Raw genomic sequence first — 12,855 nt, forward strand, 5'->3', positions numbered from 1 at the left:
GGCCGAGGCGCCGGAGAAGTAATTTAATCTGAGGCTGGGCCTGATTCCCTGGCAGCCCAGTTTAAGAAAGGTCACAGAGAAACAGGCACTGGTGACCCCCCCCCCCCCCCAATTACGGGCGCTACAGCAGAACATATCACAGCACCGTCCAAAGTGACAGTCATTTAGCAGCAACTCATCTGAGGGGAGGAAGTGGGAGATGGATGATAAGGAAATAAAAAATGATTTGCCAGGACCTGTTAGCCACTTCTCTGCACAGGCCCGCTGCTCCCCCAGCTCCTCCCTGTCTTATTCACACACACTCATATACTCCCTCTCCCCCATCTCCTCCCACCCCCTGCCACCCCTGCTGCCCATCTCCCTCCTGCTCCACAGACACGTGACGACTCCGCATGATTATTGGCGCAATCACTCATGTAACAGCCTGCCCAGCTTTCCGTGGGGGCTCCAGTATTTGTCACTGTCACTTCCCCAAGTGCTCCGCCATTGTCTTGGAAATTGTATGTGTAAGGCAAGAGATGCCTGTGACCCACTTCGACAAGGGAGCCAGCGATGTGAGGGCGCTCATCACACAAAAAAACAGCAGTTTGATGTGTCCTATTATGTGTCCCAGCAAGAGCCATAAATAATTGTGACAAGTTTTTTGTTGCGCGTGAAAGTCCTTGACTCTGCCTCCTGTTCCAGCACCTCCTCTCTCGTATGGAGACGCTGCCAAGCACCCCCGATGATAGATGGCACGCTGCAGCAAATGACAACGGGATAGATTTTTAGTTTGTGCTTTGGAAGGGATCAGTAATGGTGCTTTGCTGTACAAAGCAATAAAAGAGAAGGACAAGAGACGGAGGGGGAGAATGAGGGGAAAACCGGGGGGAAAAAAAGGATCCGTGGATGACAAAGAAGGAAAAATGATGGCCGGTGACGCATGATGTTCGGGCTTTTGAGCACTTAAACATATGAATTCAGGGTTTCTCAGTGGGAAGATGACATGGCATTTGGACACAACACTACAGCAGCCACAAAAATGGATGAAACGGAGTTTATTGTGTGGCCCCGAAAAGCATTCCTCCCAACAACAAAGGAACAAATTGATATAGTGCAACTGCATTTCCTCTCCTTGCTCACACAACCGGACTGTTCAGTTGATTGTTTCTGCGCCGCGCTCATTGCCAAGCCGAGATTTCAGACTGCTTAGCAGAGAGAACATTTCCAGTGAAAAATCGACACAGGCGTTAGATAAAGTACCACCTGCAGGTCCTGGGTGCCAGGCGGGCAGGATACCGCTCGACACAACCATCAGTCATGGTAATGAGCACAAAGCTGACATACATGCTTTGAATTATGTGATGTTGAGGTCTAAACAGCCTCCGAACAGGCCGCAGATATTAGTTTAACTGCTCTGTCCTTATCGGAGAGTCAAGCTGTGAAGTTCTTACCCCTCTAAATTAACCTACCTCCACAGCAGTCCTCAGAAGACAGATGGTTACGTCTCCACGTGCTGTATTTCTCCAGCCAAAGTTTATTTTTTCAATTTCATGGATGACGACGGCGACGGAAGCGAAACCAGCGGTTCAAGTGTTACAGCAGCACGTCGGTGTTGGTGTTTGTCTTCTTTAGCCGACCGCAGATGCATTTGCTAATTGTATTCCGCTTCCTCTCTCATGGTTATTAATTTATCTCTTAAGACCACTGCGGCAGCGACGATCATTCATGTCACCGCATCCGATAGTTAAGAAGCGAGCTTCCGTAAAAATCCATCATGTACATCAATGCACATTACTGAGGTAATTAAACAGGAGGTAATGCCGCCAGATATTGTAAAATATCAGGGGGTGATCGTACGCCCCTTAACACCGCCTCAGCATCAGCACATGGGGATGACACGGTGGCACAAATGCAAATGGAATTTGTCTTTTTCAAAGTATCGGAGCCTTAATCAACCAAAAAATACCTGCTTTTTGAAACAGACTGATTAGAACCAACTGAGAAAGTGGCGTTAAAGGAATTACTCGCGAGCCCTCTTGGAGTTTGTACATTTAGCGCCGCACCGCCATTAGGAATAATCTGTCCAATTAAAGGTTGTGTAATTAATTAAGTGCACATTCTGTGAAGAGGAGAGGGGGGAAATTCATCAAGCTGCTGAAATATGACCTATCTTGTCCAAAAGACTAATATGTTTAAACAAAAGATGAAAATTGATGACAGCATTATTTGTAACAAAATGCTCACTGTGCAGCAATGATGCATCTGCACTCGGAGTCAGCTCTGTAGCGTCGTCCTCTCAGAGGCCGTGATGTATCACCCCCGGCCCCCTCCCCCTCCCTCGCCCCCGGACCCCTCTGCCCCCCCCTGGCACCCACCTCCCCCCCGGCCATAACTTTCATTGAAGGGCGTGTGTGGCCCACGGAGCGAGCCGGTCCGGTGCTGGTGTACTCAGGGAGGAGCTGCTAGATAAAGACACCTTCTACATGCACCAGAGGAAGCCAGGTGGCGCCGTCACAGCCTGGACCAGAGACCTGTCAGGTGCTTTTCTGTTATGGTGAGACATTTTCAGCATTACGTCTGTGTGTGTGTGTGTCTGTGTGTGTGTGTGTGTGTGTGCGCGCACCAGCGTCCTGCCAACTCTGCATATGGCCTAGAACAACACTTCAGGAGAGAGGACGAGCACAAGCACGTCTCCTGCTATATTTAACCTGACTGATGAAGCAGAGTCTGGGCAGCCCGCAGACACGGATCCATTCATCATTCCTGATGCTCCAGATCTTATGAAATTATTTCAGTCCTAATGGAGTGATGAGCAAAGCTGCTTGGAAAGTGCACCGAATCAGGAAAACAAATTCACCGAGATGAAGCTTTGTGTTGCAGTTTTGTTCAGCAAAACTCACCGAAGCTAAATGTTTATTTCATCCCTCCGATCTGAAACTGAGCCTCTTGGAGAAGATCCGCTGCTTTTAATGACTTCCTGTCAGAAGTGCGGTCCGGTCAGGATGGAAAGGAGTGATTCATGTTCAGGAGGCCACCATCTTTGACTGACCGCCACCTTTTGACCAAGCAAACCTGATCTGTGCCGACGCCTCGGAAAGAGAATCCCTTCTGCAGTCTTGCTCTCACAAGCTAACGAAGGAACACCCTGAACTGTTCCTCGTCAGGATCTCCCTCCAGCTGGAATCGCAAAGCTTGCGCTCCTTCGTGGCCTTCAGGACCAGTTTAGCTGGAAAGACAAAGCAAAAAGGACCCAATTTCATAATGAAGTCACAAACAAAAGTGGCAGAACCAAGGTTGGGCCATCCAAAGTGAGGCTGGAGGAGTCGTGGAACCAGGAACCAGCAGGCCTGAGCGGTTCTGAACAGCTTTAGCTGCCTGTTAACTGATCATCCATCCAGCAGATCTCACCAGTAATACAGCATTAACCAGGGGCAAAGGAAGGAAGGTCCTCATCCTTCTGTAGCAATATTACCATGTTGAAATGGAGTTTTTCTGACTTGCACTGAATCTTAATAAAATACTGAATCTTTTTTATTTCTTTTAAATATTTTTCATAGCCTATTATGGTTTTGGACCTCACGACTGTTTGATGTATTTAATGTTTATGTGTGAGTCCATCAGGCCAGAGTCAGGAAAGAAGACATAAAAGTCCATATCCTATCTAAAAAGAAATATTATCTGTGTCAAGGATAGGTGGGATGTCCTAAAATGGATGATAACGGGCTCGTTAAACATAACAGCACCGCGGTGATGAATAGATCATCACCTGAGAAGGTGCTGCTGTCCTGCTTCACTCTCCCTAAAATATAAGGACACATTGACACTGATGATTCATGATTTAAACATCATCATACTGTATGTCTGCGAGTGAGCCCCAGCTCAGGCCTGCACGTCCAGCTCTAAGGGTCACCTGGATGGAGCAGGTCAAGTCGGGGTCACGTGGTGCTGCCACAACTGGACGGCAGAAGGGACGAGGCAGAAAAGTTTACCAGAACATAAATATTCATCAGGAATATTCAGGACGGCTTTTTTTGAGCAGGAGGACCCCACAGGTAACCGACGGACATTTCCTGAAGACGCAGTCTTTATCAAACCCACTTCCAGAGCCGAACTGAATATTCCCAAACCGCATTGAAGGAGTTCTGCAACATCTGGAACATGCACAGGTGTCATAAAAGGCCTTTACGGTTTGGCACGACGGCGCGACACAAAGTTGGAGCAGCGCTTTAATATTTTAACTGCTGTTCTAATGATGACAGTAAATTAAGTCAAACTATCCCCGCGCAGCTCAGGACTGCGCACGCCTCTTTTCCAGACCGTTAAAAACTCAGCCAACATTCATCAAGAATAAACATTTACATCTGTGTGACATAAACAGATTCCATCACTGTAAATAGTGGCGAGGAGAGACAGAGCCTGGACCTGTCAGGGGGAATGAACATGAGCAATGGATGACTCCAGCAAGACGCCGACTTCTGAACTGATAGACATCCACTTCTGAGCGGGCCTGATGGGGGCAGATGGGTCCGTGAGTCCCCCCCTACACCCCCCCTTCTGTAAACATTAACATTCCACACGCATGAGAACGTCATTTGGCAAAAGCTTTGTCGAGAATTCAAAGGCCTGAAATGACAAGAGTTATGTGGCTCGCCCAGGAAGGCGTGTTTTCTGCTGCTCCGAGGATCATGAGAAACCTTCTGTTTACCACAGACATGCAGCCATGTTTGGGGGGGGGGGGGGGGGCAGACAGACAGACAGCTGCTGAGTGGCTCTGAGCACAGGGTCCATCAGTGGGGGCCCGAATTTTATTGAAATAAGCATTTTAAGTTAATTGAACCTATAAAGTCTGAGTCATTTTTAGTCCTGAATATCACTACTATTGGGGGGGGGGGGGGGGGGGCAGAGAGAGAGACAGAGAGAGAGAGAGAGAGACAGAGAGAGAGAGAGAGAGAGACAGAGAGACATAGAGAGACAGAGAGAGAGATGCAGGGGTGGGTATGCTTAAGTACACGTCATGTTATCAGTGTGTAAGGTTGCATTGAGCTCTGATTGTATCCTCAGTAAACTACATTTTAATCGAGAGTTTATTCTGGGTTTTTCATCCAAACGACCCGACTGAGCTGCTCTTTTCCTCGATGACACCGTTGACCCGGTGATCTGCACGATGGTTTCATTTAAAGGAAACGGCAGTTTGAGTGAAGCCGTGGAGGAGAGTGGCTGTGGCGGGGACGACGGCGATCTTCAGGGCAATCGAAGCTCCGGCGGCTCGATTACACGAAGCAGCGCTCCGATAAGGCGTCATTGAAATTTACAACAAGCAATCTCCACCATATGGACTCACCAAATGGAGCTCGCAGGCTGGCGAACGCAATCAGCTTTTTAATTAACAGAATTAACAGTGCGATGTTAAACCATAATGGCAGCCATAAAAACAGTTGATGTGACAATCAAAGTGCACCAAAAACATTCATAACCATTATTTTCATTAGTTGGAGCAAAAGGCAAAATGTTGCCGAGGCTCCTTCTAATCACACTTGAATTAGCTGCAGACGCGAGCGCCATAAAAGGCCGCTCGGCCCGGGTTCCCCTCACACGCTCGGTCCATTCTCTGAAGGAGCGAGATGGCAGAAGTACTAAACATCATTCTGAAGAGTGTCCGAATGTGAGACAAAGTCCAAATCGACAAAAGTTGGCCGTTCCGCTGGGCTTCGTCTCCCAAACTGCTGTGGCAGCACTACAACCAGAGATCGGATCAGCACCGGGGAGGCTTTGGCCGAGAAAAAGAGCCGTTTATTGACCATAAAACGTGTGTGTACATATAGAAGAGCAAACACACACCCCCCCCACCCGCACAAACACACACGCAGACACAAACGCCGCGGCTGTGCGGGGGCCATACCTCCGGCTACGCCGCGCAAAAAAGTCAAATTATTAGAAATAATGAAAAGCCATCAATAAGAATTCAGCAGAGAGTCGTTTCATTCTGTTTTCAACGGCGCTTTTCAACCCATTATTTTCTGTAAATGTTAACATCGTCAAGCCGGCCTATTGATTCTATTATTTTTGACCTTGCATTAGTGTCGGCTAATCTCGCATGCCATAAAATTTCATTTCATAGTGAAAAATACTCCAAGGCCCTAAGGGTGAGTTATACACAGGTTGCAGCACCCCTGGGATTCATAAGTGCACATGCGGGTAAACAAACCGTACATTTAATGTTTCTTAGATGAGTGAGCAGCGCCCGGCTCGCATTTCCTCCTGAAGCTCGCCGTGCTTCCCGCTCCTTCCCGTGAGGTGGCTCCCAGTCAGCGCTGGGTGGAGAGGCTGGTTCCGAGATGAATGTGAGCATCTTCCAACACAATATTGTATTTTCTCTCTGGCACAGACCCGGGAGGATTGCTGATCCAGTGAAGCCAAATGCTCTTTTTCCCCTATTTTTCTTCTTTTTTTTTTTTTTTTTTTTGGTAATGTCTTCACGGGCCGTCGCCGGAGATTGTTACATTTTTCACACGGTATTCAGGAATGACCGAAGTCTGACCCGGACGGCAGAACAATGGAGCGGCACCTGAGCTGCACCGGCTGCTGACACCTAATGATTCTCACTTTGGAGGTTTTACAGGCACAAAAAAAAGAAATAAAATCACAGAATATCTGGTGAGAAGTTCAATAGATGAACCGGACTGAACCAAGACCTTATTCCAATGTTAGAAATGCGTCAGTAACCTGTTTCTCCAGGTTTCTGCAGCTCTGATTATGACTGAGGGGGTCGGTTTGTTCCTGGTTGGACTTCCTGAAGCACCAACTGTCCTCAGACCAGCGTCAGGAACGTTGAACCGTTGTAGTAGCACCAAGATTTTACTGTCCTGTATTTGACGGGATGGTTCTTGGGCCATTTAACTGGCGATATACCGACTGTTGAAATAGCCGCCGCCTTTTCAGATGAGATGGGAATTGATTTACAAACGGCAGCCAAAGCCTCACGCTGCTCTGGAATCTGCAGATAATCCTCCCCTCATCTCCAGACGGTCCTGAATGGCTGCTCTGAGGGAGGTGCAGCCCCTGCATGAAGAGGGCTGGAGGAGAGGCTGCAGCAGCGTCACGGGTGGAGCTTCACCTTCTGGAGTCAGAATTCCATCACAGCTCAGTGAAACCACAGAGATTCCTGCAATATTAGTCTCAAACTGGCCGAACTCAGACATATTGAAATAGCTCCAGAGGGGCTAATCCTCGTCTCATTTAGCCGCGAGCTAACGCTCCTTCTGGTTTCTGAGGAGCCTCTAAACAGATGTGAAAATCCTTTACCTTTAAAAAAGACTTGATCTTCTATAATCTGGAACACCGGATTCGTAATCTACTCCAAGACACTTTACATTATTTCTTTTCCTTTGTGACTAAAGTGTCAGTGGTAATAGTTTGATGTAGCAGTGTGATCGGTGTAAAATGAGCTTTTAACGGGCAGCAGCTGCTTTGTGTCCGCTGATCGGATCAATCCCTCCTCTAATCTGAACCGATCACTTCATTGTTATTTTATTGGTTTATCTGCAGATTAGGCCGCAGCTGTGAGCTCACGGGGAGTTTATATCCCTCCCACCTTATCACACTTTCCAATCCGAGGTAAAAATAAATACATAGAAATGAGGCAAACGGGCAGGATCGTTTCACTCTGCTCCAAACTTAAAGAGCGGGACGGAGAGAGAGGAAGATTCCGGCTGCGGATGCCTGCGTTCAGGGTGTCACTTTGGTTAATAATCTCCTCCCAATCCTTCAACCTGGGTGCGCGTTCCCAGAGCTTCAAACCATGAAAACAGCTGGCGCCGCGCGGCCCAACTGTCAGACTCTCCTTTGCTGTCGATGATGGAAACATCAAACCAGTGAGCCGTGAGTGGACGTCTCAATCTGAATCTCCTCAGCTCCGCCGCGGCGCCGACACCCTCCCACTGATAATTCATGCAACATGCACGCGCACGAGGAGCACGCTGAAGCGTCCCAGCAACACACGGGCACCATCAGGCCCAGTAGTTCTCTTCCACTTGGAACCAAATGGGCTTCAGTCATTTTCTGGACTTTTTTTTTACAATTGTCCAATAATTTCAATCATTTGAGGAGAGGAAGCATTTTCTCATTTAGAGGGAGCAGTTTGATACATCCAGTGAGCTCAACATTTCATCAGTTTCTGCTCTGTGACGCGGCGCTCAGAAACTCCACTCATGCACTGCAAACATGCATCACAAGTGCTGAGTCATCACAAGTGCCGAGTCATCACAAGTGCCGAGTCATCACAAGTGCCGAGTCATCACAGGTGCTGAGTCATCACAAGTGCCGAGTCATCATGTCTCGTTCATCATGTTTCTGAGATAGAAACCAGTCAGTCTGGTCTCATCTATTCCTGGGAAACCCTCATCCATCCATCCATCCATCCATCCATCCATCCACCCACCCACCCATCCATCCATCCATCCACCACCCACCCACCCATCCATCCACCCATCCACCCACCCACCCACCCACCATCCATCCATCCATCCATCCATCCATCCATCCATCCATAGACATGATTAAAACAGAGGAACTCTTTCCTTTGAGCGTGATTGAAGGTGTGTTTGCGTTCTTTTTGGGAGCGCCGTCCCTGCCTCTCATCCAAGTTTAACAAAGCACCAAGGACGAGGAGCTCACGGCGGGCTGCAGCTCCTCTCATGGAGCACGAGATAAATAAATGAGTAGATGAGTTTGGCTCTGACAAGTGAGGGACATGGTGTTCCCTGTGCATTTTTGATAGTGATCTAATTCATCTGGCAGGCGTGGATGCTGATTAAATCAGAATGTCAGGCACTTGACAAGACAAGACACAAACCGGCGTGGAACCTGTTTGAACAGTGCGAGTCGTGCGAGATGGCCAGGGAGATTTGCAACGTGGCGTGTCCGCTGAACTGGGCGCGCAGTCCTGTTTCCATCACCTCCATCACTCTGTACAAGTCCGGAGAGACAGACGGACAGACGCGGTGGAATCCGCCGGGGCCCGCCCCCTCTGTTCACTCTGGGGCGAAGCCGGGTGTAAACAGGAGAGCACCATGCCCCCCCCTCGCCCCCACGTGGATGATGCCTCCATCAAATCTCTTTGACAATCACACAGCTGAAGGCGAGCCGCACGCACGCACGTGCCGGCCTGTAATTATGGAGAACAAAGGCTCTCTGAGCGCGCTCGCTGCGTGAAGGACTATCAATGGAAAATCAGACCAAAGACTGCCTGGGGTTGATCCGTCTGCGGCGCGGCACAATAGCAACGTGATAAAGGGGGAGTTCTGGAGACAAGAAATCATTCAGGCAGGTTGCTATTTAACTGATGAGTGCCTGAGCAGCGCCACCGGATCTGTGCAAAACTACTGCTTTCCAACACAGAACTTCAGCCATCTGCCAAAATATGACAAGAGGCTGATGTAAACACAGCCCGGAGAGTGATACTCATCTACTGAGTGTTTCCAAAGTTCCCCGTGTCAACCGCTGTTTTTATGTGCTTCTGTCACATGATTGTTTGAGTTTAAAGTTTCACAACAAGGGCAGCCTCGAATTTTCACGTCGCGCCAGAGGATTTATGTCTTCCTCTGGCCCAAAATAACGATCTAAAGACAATTAAGACACCCGCGTGAGCTCAAACTGGAGGGAACCAAAACCACATTCTGGGCGAGGGGATTTGAGCTGTCAGGCAGGAATGATGATACAAGTGTGATAGAATCTCTCACATCTGCTTCAAACACGCCTAAAAGGCTCAAATCAGACTCTGACCGGGGAGGTCACGCTCCAGCTGCAGACAGCGGGCGGGACTAAGTAAGATCCCTGCACATGAGGGAAAAGTTCATCATGAGAATACTTTTAATGAAACGAGCAGACGGGGGTTCACGTGTCAGTCAGATGGCCGCGGTGGGGCTGTTCTCCCCATGTTGTTGTCCAAATAGAGCAGGAAGCAGAGCTGGGTCTCTGGTCAGGGCCGCCCCTGCCTCCCTTCACCCTCCCTGCACACGCAGCTCCAAGGAGGTCAGAGTCACACGTGGAAAGTCATGCTGCTAATCTCCTTTGTCACTCATAAAATTTACACAACATCTCCCCGATGGTGGCCTGTCAGTTTGCTGCTGCCTGTGTCTGTCAGAGAACACAGATAATTACTCGGAGGGATCGGAGGAAGCCTCGATTATTTATGGGGATGGATGTCTGAAAGGGGGAAAGATACCGCATGTGACTTTGATGGAGATGACTTCTTCTTAGTAATAATACAACAAAATTATCGCTTTGAAACATTTGTCACCGCTGAAATCTGGTGAAAAAGACAAAAGAAGTAAACCCTGGAGTCATAACCCCCCCCCCCCAATCCATGTATGTATATATTTATATTATGTTTTTTGTAAATGAGAGCAAAAAAGAAGAGTTTTCCAATGAAACTTGTCTCAAATGTTCAAAGAGACACTGAACCTCCTCAGCACCAGACCATTCCATGCTGCTCCGCTCTTGACATGCTGGACACACGTCACGCGCAGACGGATGACGTGGAAGCGGAGGAGACGCCGCCTCTCGCCTTCATTTTCCCTCACCTTGTTATTGTGACCTCACCTGCTGCTCGTGCGTAATTCCTCCTGCGATATCAGCAGGACAAAAAAAGCTCATGAATTATACGGAGCCGGGAGAAAAACAAGGAGCTGAAGCCGCCAACAGGATCACGTTGCACTGACGCGCTCTTGAGTCCCTTCGCCCTCCGATCAGAAAGCGCTCCTTTCATATTCCATGGAAGAGATCGCACCGTAATGTTCTAATCTCCTGATAGTTTATTATTTTATTTATTATAAGAAAAGAGGTGTGACATCAAATCGGAGCTGTTTGTCTATAAAATTAAATATTCATGACCAAGCAGCCATCAATTAAAGCCGAGAACAACAACTGAAGGTCAATGTCAATTTAGTCAACAAAGAAATATGATTAAAATATTTTAACTGCCCCCCCACCTTCATGATCAAAACAAGACAAAGACTAAATCCAAATCTTTCAACACAAAGATTTCCATTTTCTTCATCACTGGATAATAAAAAAACAACTGACGCAAAAGAATCTTCTTCTGCTTGCTGACCAGAAAGTTCCACTCTCAAAGTTCCTACAGCTTTTACCCGGAACTAAAAGGTTCCTGGTGACTCTCGTTAGGTCACCCTCGTTTGTCTCTGCTCCTCAGAGCTGCTGTGATTGGTGGGTTCTTTATGTTTATGACTTTAGTTGTGTGATGCAGCTATGCTAGCTTAAATTTGGTCACCCTTTGCATAGATGCTCAACAGCGTCTGCTCAGCGTCCTCAGTCCATCTGTCCACACACTCCTGCTGCATCTGGAAGAACGCCGGGGCTGTAATCATAAATAAAAATAAGCCTGGAGCTGCAGGTGGCTGACAACAACAATTGTAATGACCCCAAAAGTGTCCGCGGACCCCCACCAGCGAGACCACAACAGGCAGGTAACCAACCTTTAAGAGTAAAACTGTATAATTACCTGGATCCAGCAAACTCTCAGTGTGCCTGTTTCATTCAAAATCGCTGCTTAAAGGGCAGCTGATCTGCAAATCAATTTGATGCCTACGGGGACTGAAAAGTGCACGTCACACACTGCGAGGCTGCACCAGACGGGGGGGCAGGTGCTCCTCTTCCCCCGAATCACAAGGAGAGTTTACAGACAGATATGAATTCACAATTAGCTTCAAACTGGCCACTTCTGAAGGTTGGTGACAGTGTCTGGGGTTCCACTAAAGGCCACGTGTGTGAAGCCATGAATTTCTTGCGACAGGCAATGATACCAGAGAGGCTATATTTAGGGAGGATAACTAGTACTGCACAGTATAATCTGACATTTGTACCACAAGGGAGTCATACTGCATTGCTCACAAATGACAGTGTCACTGTTGGTTTGTGTCCCCGGTGGAATAGGTTAAAGAGAACAAAACATGTTTTTGCAGTGGAGTGCCGCGCTGCAAGACAGATCTAATAAAAGTGCATTTGATTGTGGGGGTATGATCTGACTGCGTCTGTCACTGGTGAGTGAGCCCCCAGAGCTCGGAGACAGCGGCAGTCTGGTTGAAAAAGGAACAAAGAGTCCCTGGGAGTGCTCTCAGCAGTCTCTGGAACAGGAGTCTGCATGACTGGCCCGCGTCTGATGGCTGACTTCAGCAGAGCACAGCCGCAGCCCCTCCACCTCTGCAGCCCTCCTCTGGACGGGGACAAAGACGACAAGCAGAGGACGTTGCTCCTCTCATGTTGCCCAGGTTGATTTGCCTAAAGGATGCAGGCACCCATTAGGCCGCTTCGCCCTGGGTAACGTGTTATCAGTCCACAAATATCCTTTCTATCTGTCTGCTAATGCAGCGTTGTGGTTTGAATTAGAACATCAAGCGGCGGATTTGAGTACCTGTCAAATCCTCTTAAAGAAAACAAGCATGATGCAATTCTGCTCAACCAGGCAATTCATTAGCTGCAGTCAAACGCTCGTCCCTCTGCAGCTGCCTGCCGCCGTCCTCCCAGCGGACGCGGCGCAGCCACTTACGTCCACGTTCACCAAGGTGATGGAGCCTGCAGCAGCCTCCACCTGGCTCCCCTCTCTGGAGGAACAGGACAGGCTGAACAACAGAGCTCCGGCAGCTCGCCCGGGGACTCCGACGACTGCACGTTCAATCACCACATCCAGCCGCGGCTTGTTCAGGGCGCCGATGCAGCAGGCTGATGGGGAGGAGCCTTGCAGCCGGCGCCTGTGGCGTTCCGGGACAGTGTCCCAGCGCCCTGAAGGAGGGGGGGTGATGGAGCCAATAAACAGACATACAGAACACCAGTGTTCAAGACATCTTTACGTTAGATCCG

The 12,855-nt window shown here is 48.7% G+C and overlaps 1 long non-coding RNA gene across 1 annotated transcript in view; it reads right to left on the bottom strand.

Annotated features, from left to right (window-relative positions):
* The window catches only part of LOC130529871 (uncharacterized), a 43,137-nt gene that overhangs the window by 13,713 nt on the left and 16,569 nt on the right, over positions 1–12,855 (bottom strand). Inside the window, exon 2 of the long non-coding RNA XR_008951675.1 lies at positions 2,883–3,208. This is a non-coding gene — a long non-coding RNA (uncharacterized LOC130529871). The remainder of the gene's footprint in view (positions 1–2,882; positions 3,209–12,855) is intronic.

This window comes from Takifugu flavidus, chromosome 8 (genome assembly GCF_003711565.1).
Source record: "Takifugu flavidus isolate HTHZ2018 chromosome 8, ASM371156v2, whole genome shotgun sequence".
NCBI lineage: Eukaryota > Metazoa > Chordata > Actinopteri > Tetraodontiformes > Tetraodontidae > Takifugu > Takifugu flavidus.